The sequence below is a fragment of the Salmo salar genome, chromosome ssa11 (genome assembly GCF_905237065.1).
Source record: "Salmo salar chromosome ssa11, Ssal_v3.1, whole genome shotgun sequence".
Classification (NCBI taxonomy): domain Eukaryota; kingdom Metazoa; phylum Chordata; class Actinopteri; order Salmoniformes; family Salmonidae; genus Salmo; species Salmo salar.
The window spans coordinates 27,805,677-27,831,780 of record NC_059452.1 but is presented as its reverse complement, the minus strand read 5'-3'; positions in this window follow the sequence as shown (position 1 = coordinate 27,831,780).

Sequence of the window (26,104 nt, the reverse complement as noted above, 5' to 3'; positions counted from 1 at the left end):
TCCAAGTACTCTGCGCACCAGAGACACATGCGCGGCACGTGTAGCGGAATATATCAGAATGTCATCAATATAAACCACCACACCCTGCCTGTGCAGGTCCCTGAGAATCTTGTCTACAAAGGATTGGAAGACTGCTGGAGCATTCTTCAACCCGTACGGCATGACGAGGTACTCATAATGGCCGGATGTGGTACTAAACGCTGTCTTCCACTCATCTCCCTCCCGGATACACACCAAGTATTACGCGCTTCTGAGATCCAGTTTTGTGAAGAAGTGTGCCCCGTGAAATGACTCAATCGCCATGGTGATGAGAGGTAGCGGGTAACTGTACCCCACCGTAATGGAATTTAGACCTCTATAGTCAATGCACGGATGCAGACCTCCCTCCTTCACAAAAAAAGAAACTTGAGGAGGCAGGTGACGTGGAGGGCCGAATGTACCCCTGCCCCAGAGATTCAGAGACATATGTTTCCATAGCCACCGTCTCCTCCTGTGACAGGGGATACACGTGACTCCTGGGAAGTGTGGCGTCTTCCAGGAGATTTATCGCACAATCCCCTCGTCGATGAGGTGGTAATTGAGTCGCCTTCTTTTTTACAGAAGGCGATAGCCAAATCGGCATATTCTGAGGGAATGCGCACGGTGGAGACTTGGTCTGGACTCTCCACCGTCGTTGCACCGATGGAAACTCCTAAACACCTGCCTGAGCACTCATCTGACCACCCCTTTAGAGCCCTCTGTTGCCACAAAATCCTGGGGTTGTGACAGGCCAACCAGGTTATCCCCAGCACCACGGGAAACGCAGGAGAATCAATAAGGAAGAGACTAATTCTCTCCTCATGACACTCCTGCATAACCATGCCCAGTGGAGCCGTGGCTTCCCTGATTAGGCCTGACCCTAATGGTCGACTATCTAAAGCGTGCACTGGGAAGGGCTTATCAATCCGAACAAGGGGGATCCCTAAACTATATGCAAAACCGCTGTCAATAAAATTCCCCGATGCGCCTGAATCTACTAGCGCCTTATGCTGGGAATGTGGGGTAAACTCAGGAAAATAAATCAACACATACATGCGAGCAACAGGGGAATATGGGTGAGTCTGGTGCCGACTCACCTGGGGTGACCGAACAGTGTCCTGCCTGTCGTCTCGACTCCCAGAAGAGCCCCTCCAGCACCGGTCATCAGTGTGCCCTCTACAACCACAGCTGGTGCAGGAACAGGCTTCTCCTCCGGTCGCCCTCGCTGCAGCACCTCCTAGCTCCATGGGCGTCGGAGTGGAGGTGCTGGGGGATGAAATTGACAGAGCCCGATCTGGACGTCCGCGGGCAGCCAGCAAGTTGTCCAGCCGAATGGACATGTCCACCAGCTGGTCCAAGGTGAGGGTGGTATCTCTACAGGCTAGCTCCCGACAGATGTCCTCGCGCAAACTGCACCTATAGTGATCGATCAGGGCCCTGTCGTTCCATTCCGCACCGGCGGCCAAGGTCCGGAACTCCAGTGCAAAGTCCTGCGCGCTCCTCGTCTCCTGCCTTAGCTGGAATAGACGTTCACCCGCCGCTCGGCGCTCAGGTGGGTGATCGAACACTGCCCAAAAGCGGCGGGTGAACTCTGGGTAGTGATCCCTCGCCGAGTCTACCTCATTCCACACCGCGTTGGCCCACTCCAGGGCTTTCCCTGAGAGGCAGGAGACGAGGGCGTTCACGCTCTCACGTCCCAAAGGAGCCAGGTGAATGGTTGCCAGGTAGAGCTCCAGCTGGAGTAGGAACCCCTGGCACCCGGCAGCCGTCCCATCGTGCTCCCTCGGGAGCAGAATACCACTGGAACCAGGCAACCAATGAGAGGGTTGTGGGGCTGGTTGTAGTGTGGCTGGTGGAGGTGTAGGAAGGCCACCCCTTCCCACCTTTCCATCGTCGCCATCACCTGATCCATCGCTGTCCCAGACGTTGCAGTACTGCCGTGTGTTGTTGAACGCGCTCCTCCATTGATATCAGGAGAGCGTCTGCTCCTGCTGACTCCATAATCTTTACGGTGCGGGATTCTGTAGCGACTTTGTACTTGAGGTAGTTAAGGTAGTCAAGTGCAGGAGAGCAGAGATGTCAAAGTAGCGTCTTAGATAGGCATGTCCAAAAATGGGTCAGGTACAATATCAATAAACGCCCAAGACATAGGAACAAACAGTCATTCACTGAAGGAGGAAAAAACAACGCTCCATACATATCCTACAACACTGTACACACGTTAATAAACTGAGGAAAACCTCAACGAGCTACATGAAAATAATCCCGCACAAACCTAAGTGGGAAACAGGGGTAAATATACAAACAGAAATTAAAGCAAATGAAAACCAGGTGTGAATGAACCAAAGACAAAACAAACGGAAAAAGAAAAATGGATCGGTGATGGCTACTAGGCCGGCAACGCCGACCGCCGAGCACCGCCCAAACAAGGAGAGGAACCACCTTCGGCGGAAGTCATGACAAATCCCATTTTCTTACTGTACTGCTGATCAATCCTGACCTGTCCTATTTCAGCTCATCCTACTTTCCCCATATCTAATCCTAACTCCCTAATAACACTGCATGCTAGAGACAATATTCTGTAATGCCTGGCCCTTTATATAGTAGATGTCCAATATTTGAGTGCCGTTGAATGTTGTTAGAGGACCACATGAATTTCTCTCAGCCTGCCTGTCTGCCTGTCGGACTCAGACCTGAACCTGCTGGTGGGGCTCGTTGGCGGTTTGTTTTCTCTTGGTCTCAGGTTTTTCCTCCTGGTTTCATAACAGTTTGACATTTTTCCCGTTGAGGAGGAGTCGAGGAGTTAGTCCTAGTGCAGGGTCGTAATTGGAAGCAGACCCAAAGAGCCCCAGCCCCAGCCAACATGCCTCCCCGGTGATGTCAGTGTTGGCTCTGCCGTGGAAAGAGGATGGAGGGATGAAGGGGAGGATAGAGGGGCGTGGCGGGGAAACGTGCGGTGAGCCGGAATGTCTGAAAGGCTGCAGCAGGTCTCTAGTAGGCCACAGCCACAGCAGACGTAGCAGAACAACCTCCCCTCAGAGAGCTGTGGAAACGAGAGCAAAAGGGGGAAACACACACACACACTGATACACACACAAACACTATCACGTCAGATACCTACAGCGAGAAAATAAAAAAACGGCCCTCGTTCAGAACTCATAAAAAGGAACTGCAGATGTGTATCAAAGGTAATTACAGTGCAAGTCAATATTATGATAATACTGCTGCTCACAAGATCATTGGGTCAGGCCTGCTTCATTCTCATTATGAAATACCCTCTCTTCCTGCTGATTCAGTTAAATAGAGGATGATTATAACAGGCCCTCTATTCATTTATGTTATATGTCAATGTGACAGCTAATTATCCATCGTTCTATTTATCTCATCAAAGCCAAGTCAGTTGTGTTTAGCCTTTGTGGAAGCCCTTTGAGCACTAAGTAATAACAAGGCTGCCTTTTGTGTTGTGTTTTGTTTTTGAGGTCTCTATGATTTAAAATGTAAATGCTCCTCATTAAGCGCTTTGCTCCATCCTGGTAAAACACAAACTGCTCTGTACCACCCAGCGCTGCCATGACCCATTTCACTGCATGCAGGACATTTGCATGAAAGGACTGTGGAACTCGATGCCAAAATAAACATCAATTATAGCTGTCATCCACCATCAAAACAGCTGCAGCTTTGAACACCCCAGAGCAGCGGGCTTCAAACGCAGGCCGCCTTTAAAGGACTATTTCACATATACCAATAGCCTGGCTGAAATTAGACCAGCATAGGTTAGATCGAAAATCACCCCTGCAAATGAACTCCGACACCATGGAAAATTCAACAAACTCCAACTGCAAATCCTTCCTTATAGTGACAGATCACCTTGTTCGTAATACGACAACTTGTACATTTCTTAAGAAACATAATTAACGAAGAAGGACCTATGGCTAGCTAATGGTGTTTTAGTGTAAACAACTGATGTGCTAACTGGTCTAGATTTCACATGCCAAGGCAACTAGGAGCAGAAACTTCCCTCAGAGCAAATGAAAGGAAATATGTATTCTCTCTCTCAATAAGTTTTTTCCCTCTAGAATACAGAGTCTGAAGTTGAATCACTGGTCAATAGTGTTTTTGGGGTCTGATAGTAATCCACTATGGCTTCTTTCCTTTCCTAATTTGCTCATGCAGTGCCCAAACAGTGCTCCCATCTGCCATGTCTCGTTACTGCTGCAGCCAGTTCAGATTTAGGCTGATACACTGTTAATATTTCACATTATGCATAAAGAAGGTGACAGAGGAGGGAATGGAATAAGTACAGGAAACTTGTGTTTTTACATGGACGTCATGTGAGAGAGCAGACAGAAAGAGGGAGGGAAGGAGAATGTGTCAAGAAATGAGAGTGCAGGTCACTGTACATAATTAGCAGGACCTAATCAGATTTCATTTGATAACGTTACCCGGTATCTGCTATACAGTGAGGGAAAAAGTATTTGATCCCCTGCTGATTTTGTACGTTTGCCCACTGACAAACAAATGATCAGTCTATAATTTTAATGGTAGGTTTATTTGAACAGTGAGAGACAGAATAACAACAAAAATATCAAGAAAAATGCATGTTAAAAATGTTATAAATTGATTTGCATTTTAATGAGAGAAATAAGTATTTGACCCCCTCTCAATCAGAAAGATTTCTGGCTCCCAGGTGTCTTTTATACTGGTAACGAGCTGAGATTAGGAGCACACTCTTAAAGGGAGTGCTCCTAATCTCAGCTTGTTACCTGTATAAAAGACACCTGTCCACAGAAGCAATCAATCAATCAGATTCCAAACTCTCCACCATGGCCAAGACCAAAGAGCTCTCCAAGGATGTCAGGGACAAGATTGTAGACCTACACAAGGCTGGAATGGGCTACAAGACCATCACCAAGCAGCTTGGTGAGAAGGTGACAACAGTTGGTGCGATTATTCGCAAATGGAAGAAACACAAAAGAACTGTCAATCTCCCTCGACCTGGGGCTCCATGCAAGATCTCACCTCATGGAGTTGCAATGATCATGAGAACGGTGAGGAATCAGCCCAGAACTACACGGGAGGATCTTGTCAATGATCTCAAGGCAGCTGGGACCATAGTCACCAAGAAAACAATTGGTAACACACTACGCCGTGAAGGACTGAAATCCTGCAGCGCCCGCAAGGTCCCCCTGCTCAAGAAAGCACATATACATGCCCATCTGAAGTTTGCCAATGAATATCTGAATGATTCAGAGGACAACTGGGTGAAAGTGTTGTGGTCAGATGAGACCAAAATGGAGCTCTTTGGCATCAACTCAACTCGCCGTGTTTGGAGGAGGAGGAATGCTGCCTATGACCCCAAGAACACCATCCCCACCGTCAAACGGAGGTGGAAACATTATGCTTTGGGGGTGTTTTTCTGCTAAGGGGACAGGACAACTTCACCGCATCAAAGGGACGATGGACGGGGCCGTCAAATCTTGGGTGAGAACCTCCTTCCCTCAGCCAGGGCATTGAAAATGGGTCGTGGATGGGTATTCCAGCATGACAATGACCCAAAACACACGGCCAAGGCAACAAAGGAGTGGCTCAAGAAGAAGCACATTAAGGTCCTGGAGTGGCCTAGCCAGTCTCCAGACCTTAATCCCATAGAAAATCTGTAGAGGGAGCTGAAGGTTCGAGTTGCCAAACGTCAGCCTCGAAACCTTAATGACTTGGAGAAGATCCGCAAAGAGGAGCGGGACAAAATCCCTCCTGAGATGTGTGTAAACCTGGTGGCCAACTACAAGAAACGTCTGACCTCTGTGATTGCCAACAAGGGTTTTGCCACCAAGTACTAAGTCATGTTTTGCAGAGGGGTCAAATACTTATTTTTCTCAATAAAATGCAAATAAATGTATAACATTTTCGACATGCGTTCTTTTCTTGATTTTTTTGTTGTTATTCTGTCTCTCACTGTTCAAATAAACCTACCATTAAAATTATAGACTGATCATTTCTTTGTCAGCGGGCAAACATACAAAATCAGCTTTTTTCCCCTCACTGTATCAACAATTTCAACCTATGGTTCAGTCCAATCAATTACAAAGGATCAATTATGAACATGAGCTGTAAATATGTTCGCACAAAATAACACTGTCTATGGCCTATTGCATATGTCAACTGAGCTCAAAGTATCTTCTGTTCAAGGGTGCTCAGGATGTGATGCATCAACAGAAGAGTAAAACATCAGGGCCCTGAACTGACCACCATATCAGCTCTCTGAGGGCAGCATACCTCTCTCAGTCTGGTCCTTCCTTTCACACATTAACACACACACACCATGAGTGGTGTTGAGTACATTCATATTCAAAAGACCAAAATAAACATTGGTTTTGTCGCTGTATTTCATTTGGAAAAGTAAAGCAGACTGGGCCCTGGAGTCTTTCTCCAAACACTGGAAGGTGCCTCGCTAGACACAAGGGAGATCACCAATTAAATGATCAAATTAACACTGAGTAGAAAGTGGAAGAAGAAGGGGGGGGGATACTTCAGACTTTCTGCTTTGAAGCTGGTGTTCTTTGGGAGGGATCTTCTCTGCAAATGTTAATCTACTCTCCATATTGCAGATTAGCTTCCCCTCTCTTCAAAATGTGACTGTTCTCAGTTGGTCAAGGTAATTCTGGCCCACTTAGCCAGCTTTGATCCAAAACTCCTTTTCACAGATCCTCCACGCAAGAGTTCAAACTGATTTTGTCACTGCCGACCACAGCCCTCCCTCTCACTAAGATTCAGACTAGAAGCTAAGCTCTTCCAAGCTGCCAAAGCTGCTGACAGCCAGCAGAGTTAAAAGCACTTTCTAATGCTGACGATCAGTGTGGATGACTAGCCGCTAATGGGTTGCACTCACACTTTTTTCTTCCTCTCTCTCTCTATCTCTCTGTGTTTTACTTCAGGACAGGAAGAGTACTTTATTTCCTTTCAAGAAAATTATGAAGTTTGCAAATTATCTTATTTGTTCTTGTATTCCTTTGGCTTTCTCTCAGACAGGGTGACAGCCCACTTTTAATGCGTTTTACCTTTTAAAGTCTCTCTTCTCTTCGCTGTGATTCTCACTGCTCTGCTCTGAGCTGCAGGAGGATCGGACTGAGACTCACAACAACAGTGCTTTACAGTAGCTAATGACTAACGCAACTATGGGACAGCAACAAAGCAATGCATAGTCACACTAGTGGAGCGAGGGCATAGGGAGGGATGGTGATTAAAGAACTGGATAACAAGACTAAACCACAATATAGAGAGTAAAGACTAGGCTGTCTATGCATCTCAAAAATAATCTCAACCCCTCCACTTCTCTTTTCAGAAACCTGTTCCCTGTCATCGCGCTTCACTTAAAAATGTGTTACCACCACTGTCGACTTAATTCAGGAAATTGTTCCCACCCTGCCTCAGTTAACTTAAAGCCCTCTCAACTGATTGAAAACCTAACTGGAGAGACCTGTTCTGTTCTCACTCAGTCCATTTCACCTTGGTACCTGTGACAACTTAGTCTGTTAAGGTTGTCCAGTTTATTTTCTCTATATTCAACTCCTAACTAAATAAACAATATCAAAGTAATTTATCCAAAAGGGATCTATCGTACTGGGAAAGTGTTTTTATAATGAAGCCATTTGTCATCATCTAAATAACCCACACACCATAGCCTAAGTGCTGTTAGTTAATTGATTCATTCAACAGCTGTTGCACGGACAATTCTGTAGACTTCAAATTCTTTGGGCCCCCAGTTTGGCAGCTTCTTTGACAAGAAAGAGCCCAGTAAGGCAGCAGGGTCAGTTCCCACAGTTTTGCCTTGCCTCTACCCTGGACCACGTCTATCTCTCCCTGAGAGAGGAATGTTCCCAGCTCCTCAGTGAAGGAAGCGCCATGCTTTCAACTGCTTTCAACTACCACACAAATATGCAAAAAATCTGCAAAGAATTTATGATTGTCCTCTGGGTCACATTTGCACATTTTTGGATAATGAAACCATTTTCAGTCGTTGTTTCACTTGGTCTTTGGAGTGCAGCCCTAATGGTAATTAATTGATTCCTAACACAACTGTATGGCAATTACAACATTTCTGGGGAGAATTGAATGAATGAGGCTGCCAACATGTTCTGCATTTACAGCATAACCTTCATTTGAACAGAAAGCTGAATTTGTGATGTCTCACCATAGAGACTTCTCATTAGCAGAAAATGTGTCGAGTTGTTATTAATTGTGGAAAATTTTCGACCCTAATTTCCCTCATTTGCCTGAATAACAACAATGAAGACAAAAGACAGGCCACTTTATTTCACTTAAGTTGTTAATGGTAAAACTCCTTAGTTGTTTGGAGTGTAAATAAGTGTCCATTCAACATCGTTCTCTTTCTCTAGTTTCGGAAAAATATATATTTTTAAATTAAGTTAAAAGCTGCTTTTATGCTAATGTCTAGCTTAATGGGCATTAGAAAAATTGCTCTGGCATGCTGAGGGGCTCTAAGATTAGCCAGAAGAGAAAGAACAAGATAAAGCCTTCAAAAGGCCCATTTCAGAGGAATTATGGTTTCCTTTGAACATCTTCCAAGTTTTAAATACATTAAAAGCCTGTTGGCATACACGTAAATTAAGCAGTACCAAAGCGTTCCAAAGAATTCATGGTGAATCAGGACCAAGGGTGCTGAGGACAAATGCAGGAGGAGAGCGGGCAGGAATCCTGCCATCTCCCAGAAGCCTCTCTTTCTCTCCCTTTCTTCCCCCTGTTTGCTCTATCCGTCTCTATACCTCTCTCTCCCTCTCCCACTCCATCCCTTCATCCATGGGCCAAGTGGCTTAGCAGATGAAAAGAAGAACGGTTTGGTCTGGAGCTCCCTGAGCAGCAGAGAGAGCCGGCCCATCATCCTGCTCGGTCTGTCCAAGCCCAGTGATGGAGTGTAGCACCACACAAAGCCCAGTTTAGCACCACTGAGGGACCTGGGAGGGATACCCCTGATTACTGAGGTCAGTGGTCCAAGCACGGAGGGACAGACCTGGTTATGCCAGTGGCATGTAGTAGACAACATAGACAACATGTCGATGTAGTAGACAACATGTTATGCTTATTCCCACCACAGTTACGTCAATTATGAATATCTGGGCATTCGACCATTGGAAGATAGGGTACATCTACTAAATTCAACACATTTACAGTAGGCCCATCATGAAAACTGCAAATACTAGAGAGGAATGTGTGAATACCCCTGAATTCTATCACCTGCATGGCTTTGGTCCAGTTGAGTGTGATCAATGGAGATGCATACTGTAGCAGCTCTCATGCCTGGAGGAACATAGTACACACACATACACACACAATACACACACACACCAGCTGTTGGGTTGAATCCACTGAGCCCCATATCTCCACATTCACACAGGGAAATTCAAAACCTTCTCTGAGGCTTTGTGGTGCTCCTGGATCCCGGTGTGAACATGTGGGGGAAAGACATCCATCAGTGTCGAACAGACCTGGGTTCAAATACTATTCAAAATCATTTCAAATGCGTTGTTATCTGGGCTTCAATGAGCTTCCCTGGCTCAATGGAACCAATAGAACAGTCGCAAGAAGGAAAACCCTGAACATCTTTCATGCCAGGCAGAATAGATCAAACCCTAAAAGTTTTTGATAGATTTCAAATAGTATTTGATCCCAGGTCTGGTGTCCTAGCATGCATTCCAATGAACTTCAGATTCTTCAGATTGAGCTGTGATGTCATGGGGCGTGATATTGTGTTATCCTATCAGGGTGTGTACTCAAGAGCCAAAAGTTCCTGTGGTAGTTAGGGTACTCAGAACCTTGGTGCTTTAACACTTAGGCCACCACAATAACACCTCCATGCTAATTTTGGCAAGATAATAGCAAACAGGCAAGTAAATGAGAGGAGAGAAAGAAAACATTCCCTAAGTGATTGGGTTGTTAGCTAAATAGTGTTGACTAATGTTTTCCTCAGTAGGTGATTGGTTAACTTAATAGTCCTTTAGTTACACAAGTGTTGTGTATAATTAAGAAGAGTAAGTTAGTCAAACATTATCTTCCCCTATTACTTCCAATGTCAAAGTTGTTACAGGGAGATAAACTTCTAAGTGATTTCTTCCTTCATTTAAAAAGATGAGGTCATGTCTGATAGTTGAATATGCTGATGACAGAGAGATTGAACGTCCACATTTATGTTCTCCACTGTGCTTGATCAAATGATCTATTTTCCATCCGTCTCGAGACAAATAGTGACTTGAAAGCTCCAGAATCTTCAAGAGGCTGAAGGACTTCATTTAAAGTTAAGAAGATTTAGATCAAAAGGTTGGAGAAAAAACATTGAAACTCTCTGAAAAAAACGTGGCCCTCACCAGTTTTAAGCTGTGCAAGTTCACGGCCATAGCAGGACACAGTCCATTCCTTCACAGTTTCAGGGAGATGAAAGGGGAGATTGTCTGCTGGCTGAGGACGCCAGGGCTCCTTTTGATTCGAGGCTAAGGCGCAGCGACGTCTAAAGAATGCCTGGCAAAGTTTGTTTTCTGAAAAACCTCAGAGATGCTTTTTGAAGTCCCCCACCATTAGAAGCGAAGCGAGCCGAGAGAATTTGTACAATGTTAATTACTTTGGCTTGCTGTGATTCAGAGCTCAGAGCTGGGGCCGCCATTGTGTTAGCTGAGTTGTTTGAGACCAGGCGAAAGGGGGATGATGACAGAGAAGCCTCGCTTTGTTGGAACACTTGATCAACAAACGCCCTGAAAACTGTAAACACCACAATCCTCTCCTCTATGTGTATCCAAATGTGATAATATATTTTTGGAGGGAGAATAGAAGAGCCCACACTAAACAATTGTTATGTTGTGTATCCCACTCTACCACCTGGTGAGAGACAATAGAGGACCGACTGAGCCTTTCCTGGCATCCCTTGTGCGTCCCTCATCAAATTCTAATTTTGGTTATCGTCATAGCAACTCAGGAGCCGCATAGAAGAGAAAGTGTTCCTCTATTTTTGTGGGAAAGTGAGGTCACCTGTAAAGTAGCCTACAGACAGAATTATAGAATATGTAGCAGTTGGATTATATAAATCTGTCTGCAGATGATGGATATTGCTAAAGGTTCTCCAGAGACCTTTAATGATTAGGTTAGCCAGCTGTATAAATTGATGTTATGTGAAATGTGAGAGCCATATTAATGATCTTACATTTACATTTACATTTCCGTAATTTAGCAGACGCTCTTATCCAGAGCGACTTACAAATTGGTGCATTCACCTTATCATATCCATCTTCAAGAAAAAGTGGTGCATGTGTATAGAGGGACATTTTGTAAAGAGGGACATTTTGTAAAGAGGGACTGTAGCCTGTGTTTGAGAGAACATTTTGCAAAGTCTGAGTTCAATCACTTTTGATGCTGCCTGGCTCTGGGAGAAATCTCACATTTCTAAAATTCCGAAGCTTTAGATCAGTCTGACAGAGTATCTGTTTGAAATTAATCTGTCAAATAACTTTTCCACAAAAAAAACTGAAACCATGAGCTTCCATTGTACAGTCTTTCTGATGTAGATCTCAAAGTGTTTCCATTGTGATGAGGGGCTCTTTTATACTTGTGTGAAATAACTTTAGACATTCCCAAATAAACAATAATAGGAAACAATATTTAATCATATGCGCTTGCTTGTGTTCATGTCTACACATCAGAAAAGCCTGTAATTGTGATTGTTGCGGTTTATTTCAGCTGTACTTCCAATGCAGATCACTTTAATTGACACAGCGTTTCATCTTCAAACTACCTTTGACAATCAACCAATTCAAGAGTATAATAATGACATAAACAACACATTTGAAAGGCCTGTGCTGTGATTCTGTAGAATGTCTCAAACTCCATTATCAGAGAGTACACAGCTTCCCTGTGATCAGAGCACCCCCAGACTCAGGCCGTCTGCTGGGAAGGCAGGAGGTAAGATTACAGCAACGTGGCCTTTTTATTTCACATTTATTTAGCCTTTGAGCTTCCGGGCCGGCACTCTCCAACACAACATACATTTTTCACAGAGCTAATTAACCAGGCAATCACTTAGAGACGTCTATCGGCAGGTTGGCTTTGTAGTCGTGTGGAATTACAAACTCCTGTCCCTAAGGAGACCGAGACTGCTATCACAATAGATCTGTTCGGAGTTCAGAGTCCCGGTGTTGTTATCTCTAAACTGGATCAATCCCCAGATGCCTTCTGTTCCCAAAACAAAACAGGCACCAAATCTGAGAGGAACCAGGAATTATAGGAGACAGTGTCAGTGTTGAAGGAATGGAGAAGTGGCTACAGCGTGTTGTTCTGCATCTGTCACCCCTTTTCCTCCCCAGAAAGGTTGTGTTGAAATGTTGGCGTGACTCTTGAGAGTCACAGAAGGGGTTGGGAGTGTCCTGTAGTGTTTTAACATGAGGAAGTTACTCCTCGACAGCACTCAACTGCTGTCCATCCTTACTCAAACACTGCATGGGAACAGCAGTTAATGGCACTGGGGAACTGCCTCCTCTCCTGGACTCACTCTCTGCACTGGGTGTCACCCAATCCAAGGACATACAGTACCTCTTCAAGCAGACACTGTGCCATTCTTTTTCTATAATATAAAATGATGCTGCAGATTACTGCATCTGACATCTCTCTCCCCTCTTTAATCTGTGAAATATGGGGTTCCACAATCCCATTTGAAGTTGGCTCTATCACTGTGCGAGTTTAGAGTTCCTTTCTGGAACATGTTGACAAAAGAGGTACAGTGTTTATGGCCTTCCTATCCACCTCCACCCACTCTACCACCCCTGGGCTCAACTCAGTCAGTAGAGACTGCAGCGTTGCATGTTCTATTACAGCGCACCCAGCACTCGGCAGCATCCGGCAATTTAGAGCCACACGCTAGTGCTAAGACAGCTGAAACAGAGCTGGGACTTAATCAAGATGATGGCTGAGAAAAGAGACATCTGGAAGCATTCCGACAGACTACCAATGTGGCAATGTGGCAGAATGCATGGGGGGAGCTGATAACTGAAGCACTTTACTCAGGAACAGTGGCTGAACTCTATGGGGAGGAAGTTTTCCCAGTCCTGCATGCACCACCAGGGTTGGGGAGTAACAGATAACATGTAATCCATTACATGTAAGGGATTATAAAAAAACGTAATCCGTTATGTTACCACCAAAAATATTGTAATCAGATTACAGATACTTTTGAAAAACTAGATGATTACTTCGAGGATTACTTTTAAATTCAGAAAGAATGTTTCTGTAAAAAAATATTTGACACTTCTGTTTTGTCAATGACATTCAAATCAGCATTGAAAAAAGGTGCAATTTTAAGTTTGTTCCACCTGAGCGAGTCAGGGATCACTATGATGGACAGATCACAGGAAAAGAGCAGGAATAGGGTTTTGTAGGCTACAGTCCAAGCTATGTCTTGATATCAATAATAACTGATGTCCGTATCTCCGTAGACTACACCACTGCTGTCATCCTTACCTCCATGCTGTCGGCATCCAAAGATGAACCAACTTGAATAAACGCTTGGAGGTAGTGGTGTAGTCTACGGAGATACAGACATCAGTTATTATTGATATCTATGTACATAGTGCATTGATGTGAATCACACTGCTGCTCCCTCATTTAGCCATTTGTGCCTTACGAATTGGGGTTGTTGTGGATGGCTGTTCACAAATCTAAATGTGCATTTGAACCCAATAAAGGTTGAATTCAAGAAGTTTAAGCTGCCTATCAATCATTGTTTTTGAAACCAGTGGACAGCCAGTGAAAAATGTGCTCTTGCAACAGCTGCATAGTGCAGATCCCAGCCTATGGAATAAAAGTGGTGCTTTTATTGCTCAATCTAAATAATGCTGATTAAAAAATCCATAGGGCTAATAGACACATGCTCAAACTCGCACACTTTTGATAGACTTAAAAAGGGGCAATCTGTAGTTGCTACATCCATTTTGGATTTATAAATTATTTATATATATATATTAATGTAAATATATAATTTAATCGTATTATTATATGTAGTAGAAAGCGATGGGTTAGAAGAAGCCTACATAACCAACCTATAAAGTACAATTTTACATCCATGTATGGCCAGCTATGTAAACTTCAACATTGATTTATCCTGCAATAGATGTCGTTCAATTGGTAACATACGTTTTTGTCTTCTTCTAATGCTTCTTAAAAGGGGAAAGTAATCTAAAAGTATCTGAATTTAATCAGATACTATTACTAAATTTGGGTAATCCAAAAGTTACATTACTGATTACAATTTTGGATAGGTAACTAGTAACTGTAATGGATTACATTTAGAAAGTAACCTACCCAACCCGGTGCACCGCATGGTTTTGTTTTCTACGGCAGAGAGAACGATGGTTGAAAGTAATCGATCGGATTCAAGTCCGTACTCTGGCTGGGCCAGGGTCATTGCCCTGTAGGAAGGTGAACCTTCGCCCCAGTCTGAGGTTCTGAGCGCTCTGAAACAGGTTTTCATCAAGGATCTCGCTGTACCTTGCGCCGTTCATCTTTGCCTCGATCCTGACTAGTCTCCCAGTCCCTGCCACTGAAAAACATCCCCACAGCATGATGCTCCCAGCACCATGCTTCACCATAGGGATGGTGCCAGGTTTCCTCCAGACGTGACGCTTGGCCTTCAGGCCAAAGAGTTCAATCTTGGTTTCATCAGACCAGAGAGTCCTTTAGGTGCCTATTGGCAAACTCCAAGCAGTCTGTCATGTGCCTTTTACTGAGGAGTGGTTCTGTCTGGCCACTCTACCATGAAGGCCTGATTGGTGGAGTTCTGCAGAAATGGTTGACCAAGGCCCTTCTCCCCTGATTGCTCAGTTTGGCCAGGCGGCCAGCTCTAGGAAGAGTCTTGGTGGTTCCAAACTCTTTACATTAAGAATGTTGGAGGCTACTGTGTTCTTGGGGAACTTCAATGCTGCAGACATTTTTTAGTACCCTTCCTCAGATCTGTGCCTCGACACAATCCTGTCTCGGAGCACTACGGACAATTCCTTCAACCTCATGGCTTGGTTTTTGCTCTGACATGCACTGTCAACTTTGGGACCTTATATACACAGGTGTGTGCCTTTCCAAATCATGTCCAAATCAATTGAATTTACCACAGGTGGACTCCAATCAAGTTGTAGAAACATCTCAAGGATGATCAATGGAAACAGGATGCACCTGAGCTCAATTTCGAGTCTCATAGCGAAGGGTCTGAATACTTATGTAAATAAGGTATATCGCTTTGTCATTATGGGGTATTGTGTGTAAACTGATGAGGGAAAAAAACAAATTTGATCTATTTTAGAATAAGGCTGTAACCTAACAAATTGTGGAAAAAGTCAAGGGGTCTCAATACTTTCTGAAAGCATTGTATGTACATATCTACCTCAATTACCTCGTAACCCTGCACATCCTGACTCGGTACTGGTACCCCGTGTATATAGCCTAGTTATTGTTACTCATTGTGTATTTATTCCTTGTGTTATTATTTTTATATTATTCATCTTTTTTCTCTCTGCATTGTTGGGAATGGCCCATAAGTAAGCATTTCACTATTAGTCTACACCTGTTTAGCAAGCATGCGTCAAATACAATTTTATTTTATTTGTTCTCCAATCTCATTAAACATTTTAGAAAAAGGATCAGTATGGTTATACTGGCAAAGGGGGTGTGCTGGAATATTGAAAACAGGGGATCCAATACTGTTATTTCGAAGCCTATCTTTTTTAGGTTTTGTTTTATTACTTGTTAAACAAAATCTCATTCTTTGAGCAATTGTATTAGTATAAACTAAAAATATGCTAATCTTTATCAAGGGTCCAAATAATTCCGGACCCCACTGTATATTTGATCCCAGAGGATATATGTGGTCTTTTGTCTGGAACTCTGGGTGCAGTATGTATCAGAGCTGGGACTTAATCAAGGTGATCGCTGGGAAAAGGGACATCTGGAAGCATTCTGACAGGTAGGCTACCAGTGGGACAGAATGCATGGGGGAGCTGACTACTGAATCACTTTGCTCAGGAACTGCATCGGGAGGAAGTTTTTCCAGTCCTTTACACATGCACCACAGGGTTCTTCAGCTGTCCCCATAGGAGAACCCTTTTTAGTCCCAGGTAGAACCTTTTTGGGTTCCATGTAGAGGTTTTACATGGAACCCAAAAGGGTTCTACCTGGAACCAAAAGGGTTCTTCAAAGGGTTCTCCTTTGGGGACAGCCAAAGAACCCTTTAAGGTTCTAGATAGCAACTTCTTTGCTAAGAGTGTATGGTAGAGAGAAGGATGGGCCGAGGTTATGAAATGAAGAAGAATGGATTTATTGTATCTAATGACGGTGGTGGTAGTGTGTTAAGATCTACAGTATTTGTGAGAACTTGTGTTATCTGCCTATGTGCATAGGACATTGGCCAGCTCCGTCACATGGTGCATACATGGAGTGCTAAGGCGCACTGCCACAACATGCTAATTATTTAACCATTTGCTTGTTTCATGTCCCTCCCTCCCAAATAAAGCCAATCAAATCAATCAAACCAGAGACCATCTTACTGGGAGTTGACTGAGGGCAGATGAGATGAGCTCTCCTCAACCTACCCACTCACCCAGCCAGACACGCTCCAGCAGCCCTGCTCTTGTCTGTTGTTTTGACATGAGAGACAGGGCTACTATGACTCATTGTTGTCTGTCCATGGTGTCTTCCTTGCAGTTTTAAAGTGCTTGCTTGGCTGGTTGATGGGTGGTTCAACCCCTCTCTCTACCTCTGTGCTCGGCCTAGCTGTTGTTCTGCCCACTACATGCTTTTAGGAGATGTGTAATGGGTTACAAGCATTACTCACCCCCTCCATGTCCTCCTGCTGCCTGTCCTGCTCCACCCCATGTCAGAGCTGGAACTGTCTAATAACGGAAAACGTCACACTATTACAACTTTCAAATCACAACGTTTTTCCGTCCAAGTTAAGCATCCCTCCAAACTTTTGACGACTTTTCTTTATATGTGCAAGGTATTTCCGCCGACAAAGCCTCTACTTTTATTTCTGCCAAACGACCTAGTCAAGATTGCGCTAAAGTTCTGCCTACGGCTTAGTATGTAATGTTGCTGTAATGCTGATGTGGCATTGGCACGCACTACGCTCTTAAACTCTTAAGGGTTGCTAGGCAGCGCCCGTTACTACTATCCACCTGGCAGTTCTAAACTTTGCAAGACATGTCACTTCACCCATCTCTTCGCATAGACCACCATATGAATTGTTTTCTTAACCACAACTGGATGAAGCCATACAGAATTACTGTGTGAATAAATATCACTGAATGATGAAAATATTGGAATAAAGAAGGCTAATGCGTCATTGTAAATAAGAATTTGTTCTAAACTGACTTGCCTAGTTAAATAAAGGTTAAATAAAAAATTATGCAATTGAAGGCATCGAATTGTTGCTTACTGAAACTCCCAAAATCATCCAATTGTTATAATCAGCTTACATGTGTGGCAGGTAACCTAGTGATTAAGAGTGTTGGGCTAGTAACCGAAAGGTTGATGGTTCGAATCCCAGAGCCGGCAAGGTGGAAAAATCATTTTCTTATTTAACTAGGCAAGTCTGTTCTGCCCTTGAGCAATGCAGTTAACCCCCAACAACTGCTCCCCCACGCTTATGACATGGATGTTAATTAAGGCAGCCACCCGCACCTCTCTGATTCCTTCAATGCAACTGACTAATAAGTATTTCCCTTCCATTCCCTTCCCCATTTAAAGCAATAACCTACCCGTGTGTGGTCAGCTGTTTCGTGCAGCTTTGTGACAACCGTGGGCTCTGGATAAATCAATCAATGTCAGATTATTTTTTTTTTCAGTGAATCTCCGTTTGGATATTGGTTGGGCTCAGTAGCGGAGCCTAGTTAAAATCACTGGGGAAGCCAAGGCAGAAAAAAAGCCATATTACAACCTATGTGATAGTTGCGTTGTTTGCTCTATTACCTGATAGTTCATATGCCTTGACACCATGATATATATGTAACAGTATAGCTTCCGTCCATGCTGGTTAAATGTGCCTTGAATTCTAAATAAATCACAGACAGTGACAGCAAAGCACCCCCACACCATAACACCTCCTCCTCCATGCTTCACGGTGGGAAATAGACATGCGGAGAGCATCAGTTCACCCACACCGCGTCTCTCAAAGACACAGCAGCACCAATTTGGACTACAGACCAAAGGACAAATGTCCACCAGTCTAATGTCCATTGTGCTTGTTTCTTGGCCCAATCAAGACTTCTTCATATTGGTGTCCTTAAGTAGTGGTTTCTTTGCAGCAATTTGACAATGAAAACTTGATTCACACAGTCTCCTCTGAACAGTTGATGTTGAGATGTGTCTGTTACTTGAACTCTGTGAAGCATTTATTAGGGCTGCAATCTGAAGCTGGCAACTCTAATGAACGTATCCTCTGCAATGAGTTAACTCTGGATCTTCCATTCCTGTGGTGGTCCTCATGAGAGCCAGTTTCATCATAGCGCTTGATGGTTTTTCCGACTGCACTTAAAGAAACTTTCAAAGTTCTTGAAATGTTCCATATTGACTGACCTTCATGTCTTAAAGTAATGATGGACTGTAATTTTTCTTTGCTTATTTGAGCTGTTCTTTCCATAATATGGACTTGGTCTTTTACCAAATAGGGCTATCTTCTGTGCAAATTAATTTATATGCTGATGACACTGTCATGTACTCTATTGCTTCAACGGCTGACCAAGCATTATCACTATTGGAGAAAGATTTTAAGATATTACAAGGGTCTTTTATACAGCTGAAACTTGTTTTAAATACAAAGAAAACACATTTTATGATTTTTAATAGGTTCAAAAAGTTGGTTGAAAATACACTTGCTCTTACGAGCTTAGATGGTTCTCGAATTAATCAGGTATCTGCATATAAATACTTAGGGATATGGTTGGATGATAAACTGTCTTTTAAAATGCATATTGACGAACTTTGTAAACGGCTAAAAATGAAGCTAGGCTTCCTCTATAGAAACAGGACATGTTTGTCCTCTACAAATAGAAGACAAATTGTGCAAGCTACTTTTATGTCTGTTATAGATTATGGGGATATTATCTACATGCATGGTACGGCATCAACACTTAAATCGCTGGATGCTACTTATCATTGCACACTTAGGTTTATTACGGGTGCTAGCTACAGAACTCACCACTGTGTTTTATATCAAAATGTGGGTTGGACTTCGCTGTCCATGAGACGAGAACAACATGCTCTCGTGTTTGTCTACAAAGCACTTCTGAAGAAACTACCTTCTTATTTATCATCACTCATCAATATTAGAATTCCTAAAACCAGGTTTCAAGCATGGATTACACTTGAGGCCCATGCGATTTCCACAGAGTTGGGTATGGCTGCCTTTTCCTGTTACGCTCATTGCCTATGGAATAGCCTGCAGACTAAACTTAAACTTGAGACTCTTGTCCCCCTTGCCCATTTTAAATATTTATTGGAGGATTTTTATTTTTGTATTGCTTGTAACTGTTTCGGGTAATGCAAGTTCTTGTGCTGTTAGGGGAATAACCTGTGTACATGTAATAATCTGCTGCTGTATTTTTTTGTGTAATCTGTGATCATTTTGCTTGTCTTGTGTAGTTTCTTAATCATTGTACCTAAACTGTATGTGTAAACATGTATACGCAGGGCCCAGCTGTAAAAGAGACCTTGGTCTCAGTCTGTGTTGCTTGTTGAAATAAAGGTATAATAAAAAAAATTCCATATGTTTTATTTCATAGTTTTGATGTCTTCACTATTATTCTACAATGCAGAAAATAGTAAAAATAAAGAAAAACCCTTGAATGAGTAGGTGTTCTAAAACATTTGACCGGTAGCGTACAGTATACGCTTTTCCTGCCTAAAATGCTCGCTCGCTAGCCTAACTTCCTTTCATGGGAAACGATTAGCCAGCTAGTTAACATTAGCCTACTGCATCTAGCTACATATTGAACTTCCATCCTCTCAGGCCAGAGGCACAATGTATGAGTTTATGGTTGGATCAGTATGGATAATTAAGTAAAACCACATGTCTGAATCCATATCTCCGTCCTTGGCTAATTTAGGAAAGGAACATTTTTTCCATCCATGGCTAGTTTAGGAAAGGAACAATTTTAGTTAGCTAGCTAGCCACCAGAGGAAAACAACACAACGAGATGCAACAATTCACATTTTCTTGTCAATGACATTTGGATTGATGTGATTGGTCTGAAGCCAAATCCAAAACTGGCTTCCATTTACACTTTCTTTTGGTGCACCAGGACCATTCACAGTTGAGCTCACTTAGTTTAGCACTACGCTGACTGGCTATTATTATAGCCAAATGTTCAGTGGCTTCCCTTGCATTCAACGCTACGTGCAGCAACAATATACTATTTTTGACCAGACAGCATCAAATAAATGATTACACATACAGACACAGAGGGGCACTGTTTCTCTCGCTCAGATGCTTTCTCTGGTAAGATACATTCAGCCTCTTGTGAAATGAAGGAAAATTATGAAACACAGAGAGACAAAAGATCAATTAATTTATGTTTGTTTCTTTTTTTATTGAAAAATGTGTTGGAAGCCTGTCTTCACTTGGCATCCACAAATACACATCACTGGTTAGGCTGCAATTATGCTGTGGAAATCTTAGCTACATTTTTTTAACATTTTAGTCATTTAGCAGATGCTCTTATCCAGAGCGACTTACAGTAGTGAATGCATACATTTCATTTCATGCATTTTTTTTGTACTGGACCCCTGTGGGAATCAAACCCACAACCTTGGCGCTGCACACACCATGCTGGCGTTGAAAACACCATGCTCTACCAACTGAGCCACAGAGGTGAGTGCTGCTCATGATCGTCTTGTCTAGTTGGCTCATTTAATAGCACTGACCAGAACATTCTGCCAGCATGTTATGTAGCTAGTTAAATAAAGGTTGAATAAAAAAGTAAAAATAAATAGCTTAACACATGGATTAGCCTAATTTGCTCTTCACTCAACGTGATTTTGTTTCACTGTATATTCGGTTAATTCTCTGGCTGGGCAAATAAGTGGAGGTGGTATAGCTCATCTATGCATTTGCTCATCTATCACTGATCAGAAACATTTAACATGTAATAATGTAGCATAAATCACGTGTAAGCTTAATGCTCGATCATGTATAGGCAACTCCAAAAGCCTGCAGAGGTTGTGAAATATGAACACGAGACTCATGCTTTTAAAAATATAGATTGCTATTATTTTCCATCGGTATCATCATAAAGATGGCCTACACTCAATGTAAGACCCTACACCTGCTCCCTAACAAAGCGTAGTGAGGGTAGGAAAGAGACGAAACGTGAATCAAAAAGCATGGGCTTGCCTTAGGCTTTGTTTAAAAATATCACTTTTTTTATATGACAGCGGTTCCACACATTCCAGTGACGCAAGTTAAATATTGATGCAAGGAAAAATGCTATTTCTATTTTATTCTGTGATATTTCATTATATTCTTAACCTACTGTAAAATAGCCTATCCTGTCTATGTGTTGACTGTGATCAGGGTAGCCTAAGTGTGTCTTGTACTGTTGGAAGGTGAACCTTTGCCCCGGTCTGAGGTCCGGAGCAGGTTTTCATCAAGGATTTCTCTGTACTTTGCTCCGTTCATCTTTCCCTCGATCCTGACGAGTCGTCCAGTACCTGCAGCTGAAAAACATGCTCACAGCATGATGCTGCCATCACCACATGACACTTGGCATTCAAGCCAAAGAGTTCAATTTTGGTTTCATCAGACCAGAGAATCTTGTTTCTCCCTGTCTGAGAGTCCTTCAGGTGCCTATTAGCAAACTCCAAGCAGTCTGTCATGTGCCTTTTACTGAGGAGTGGCTTCTGTCTGGTCACTCTACCATAAAGGCCTGATTGGTGGAGTGCTGCAGAGATGGTTGTCCTTCTGGAAGGTTCTCCCATCTCCACAGAGGAGCTCTGGACCTCTGTCAGAGTGACCATTGGGTTCTTGGTCACCTCCCTGACCAAGGCCCTTCTCCCCCGATTGCTCAGTTTGGCCTTGCAGCCAGCTCTAGGAAGAGTCTTGGTGGTTTCCAAACTTCTTACATTTAAGAATGATGGAGGCCACTGTGTTCTTGGGGACCTTCAATGCTGCAGAAATGTTTTGGTAACCTTCTCCAGATCGGTGCCTCGACACAATCGTGTCTCGGAGCTCTATGGACAATTCCTTCGACTTCATGGCTTGGTTTTTGCTCTGACATGCACTGTCAACTGTGGGACCTTATATAGACAGGTGTGTGCCTTTCCAAATCATGTCCAATCAATTACATTTACTACAGGTGGACTCCAATCAAGTTGTAGAAACATCTCAAGGATGATCACAGGAAATAGGATGCATCTGAGCTCAACTTCGAGTCTTAATTTTGTGTCTGAATACTTATGTAAATAAGGTTTCTGTTTTTTATACATTTGCAAACATGTGCATGGGAGAATTTAAATACTTATCTCACCAAGAATGTGGTAAAAATGGGATTGTATGAATTGGGATCTAAAAAACATAGGCAGATTCTTTTTTACAGGCAACATACCGTAAAGCTGTGGTATTCAAACTTTTTCAGCGGGGACCCAATTTTTTTCGGCCAGAATTTCTGGGGACCCCATTGTTTTCCCATAGATTTCTTGTGACTGGACCCCACTCTAAATCTAATTACACAACCTGAAAATAGGTACATTTTGATTTTTACATCAGCAAATAATCTTAAATTTATTGCATTTTCGTCTCATCAAAATGAAAAGAAAGCAATGAATAAATTTACTCAATAAAATTGCATTTTTCAAATTATCTTTCTCAAAAACGTTTGTATATTGTCCCATACAATAATCCCTCCCTCCTACTGCAGTTCCCTCGCGCTAGGGTCACGACCCTGACTTTGAATACCACAGCCCTAAAGTCTGTCTGTAAATGTATTTAACCTTTATTTAACTAGGCAAGTTAGTTAAGAACAAATTCTTATTTACAATGACGGCCTATCCCGGCCAAACCCTGACGACGCTGGGCCAATTGTGCGCCCACCTATGGGACTCCCAATCATGGCCGTTTGTAATACAGCCTGGAATCGAACCAGGGTCTGTAGGGGTGCCTTATACGGCTGCGCCACTCGGGAGCCAAAGTGTATATGTAATTACAAAGCAGTAAATGATTGTTAATATAATGCTTATTGGATAATTACAATGCAATTACACAGGTAAAATAGCATTTTTAAGAAAAAGTTGTGCCAATACAGGAGGCTAGACTTCCCTTTTCAAGGAGTTATACAGCAAAGTCCATTCTAGGTATTGTAACTTTGAATAATGAATCAAACATCTACAAGCACTCATTCCCTATGGGAACCGTTAATGACACATGGCCCCTCAATCCTCGTATGCACATTGCTGCTCTCTCTGTCTTCTCACATATTGAACACATCTGGAGAGCAGAGTGCTGCCAAGACCAAACGGAATGAACAAGAATTAGTCTTCTACGCATTGATGTCATTGTTTGAAACCAGAGGCCCCAAAAAATAAAAAACCCTCAACCAAAAATGTGAACAAAGGACAAAAGAGAAAATAAAGATTTAGGTCCATTTGCTGTCAATATATCAATAAGATCAATAAGCTCAATAAGATACAGTTGAAGTCGGAAGTTTACATACACCTTCGCCATGTCACGTCCTGACCAGTAAAAGGGGTTATTTGTTATTGTAGTTTGGTCAGGACGTGGCAGGGGTGTGTTTGTTTCGTGTTGTCGGGGTTTTTGGGTATTGTTCTATGTTTTGTATTTCTATGTTCGCATTTCTAGTTGTTCTATTTCTATGTTAGTTTTGGGAACGACCTCCAATTAGAAGCAGCTGGTTGTCGTTGCTTCTAATTGGAGGCCATATTTATATGGGTTTATTTTCTCTTGTGTTTGTGGGTGGTTGTTTCTTTGTATAGTCGTAGTACCATACAGGACTGTCATTCATTTTCTTGTTTTGTTTAGTGTTCAAAGTTAAATAAAAATATAAGTATGGACACTTACCACGCTGCGTATTGGTCCGATATTTCTTACTCCTCTGAAGACGACGCATATGACACGCCAAATACATTTAAACTCAGTTTTTCACAATTCCTAACATTTAATCCTAGTAAAAATTCCCTGTCTTAGGTCAGTTAGGATCATCACTTTATTTTAAGAATGTGAAATGTCAGAATAATGGAGACAATGATTTATTTCAGCTTTTATTTATTTCATCACTTTCTCAGTGGGTCAGAAGTTTACATACAGTCAATTAGTATTTGGAAGCATTGCCTTTAAATTGTTTAACTTGGGTCAAACGTTTTGGGGAGCCTTCCACAAGCTTCCCACAATAAATTGGGTAAATATTGGCCCATTCCTCCTGACAGAGCTGGTGTAACTGAGTCAGGTTTGTAGGCCTCCTTGCTCGCACATGCTTTTTCAGTTCTGCCCACACATTTTCTATAGGATTGGGGTCAGGTCTTTGTGATGGCCACTCCAATACCTTGACTTTGTTGTCCTTAAGCCATTTTGCCACAATTTTGGAAGTATGCTTGGAGTCATTGTCCATTTGGAAGACCCATTTGCGACCAAGCTTTAACTTCCTGACTGATGTCTTGAGATGTTGCTTCAATATATCCACATAATTTTCCTACCTCATGATGCCATCTATTTTGTGAAGTGCACCAGTCCCAGAACGCGTCTCCTTCCTGAGCGGTGTGACATCTGCGTGGCCCCATTGTCACGGTTGTCGTAAGGATTGGACCAAAATGCAGCGGGAATATGTATACTCATCTTTTTAATTTGAAGAAGGAGGAGAAACAACTAAATACATATACAAAACGAAACAGTCCTGTCAGGTGCAACAAACACTAAACAAGGAACAACTACCCACAAATCCCATAGAAAATCACCCCTCTTAAAAAGGACCTTCAATTAGAAGCAACGAGGAGCAGCTGCTTCCAACTGAAGGTCCACCCAATAAACATCACATAGAAATAGACATACTAGAACTAATAGACTAACAAAGAACATAGCCCAACAAACCCCGAAACAGACAGCTCTGCATGGCAAAACATTCCCCATTTGTACTGCTGCCTGCATGCATGTACTCCCAGAGTTTCCCAAGGACTAAACCTGTGGCTATAAATGATATTCCCAACAAATGCTTTACGATGTGTGATGCTTAACATTGGGGGACACTATTAATGGTCGAGCCCACTACTGCATCAGTAAACTGATTTAAGCCATAGCAGGTGCCCCAGAGCACAGAGAGCACAGCAGAGTCCCTGCACAAAGAGCGCTGCTGTCTCTGTCTGGGCTTTGTAGACAGGATATCCACAGATGTGGAGCCAGACCAGATGGCATGTACATCTGAGACAGAGCAGACCGCGGAGACACTAGAGACAGAGGAATAAAGAGACACAGAGATGGATGAGGGGACAAGGAGACAGAGAGAGTAGTGGGGGAAAGAGAGGGCCAGAGCTCAGGCCCAGACACATATGTGAGCGGAGTGTTCCGAGTCGGCGGCCATGTGAGGGTGACATTTAACCAGCCCCCGACTCTCTCGCTCCCCATTGACTCACTCTGCATAGCCTACAACATGCCTGCAGGCTATTGGGGACAATGGCTGCCTTCTGCTTTAGCCGGCATCAAAAGAACAGATTAATGCAGCCACACGATCAAGGGGCCCTCAGAAGTATAAAACAAAAATGTAATATCTGAATTATGTCCCTGTGGTGGGCTCCAGCCCTGGACGTTATTCTCTAGTTTATACAGTACAAGCTGGCCTTGTCTTACCCCGCCAAACAGACCCCTAATCATTTCAGTGACATAATTTGTCTACAGAGAATGCAAGATATGAGAAAAATAACATATTAATAAAATCAAAAATGCTTTTTTTCTTTGTACTGCGAGTGATGTCTTTTAGATCTGAACCGAGAACCCCTTGCAGTTGCACAACAATAGCACGAAGGGAATATCAGATGAAAGCATTAGCGATGTAAA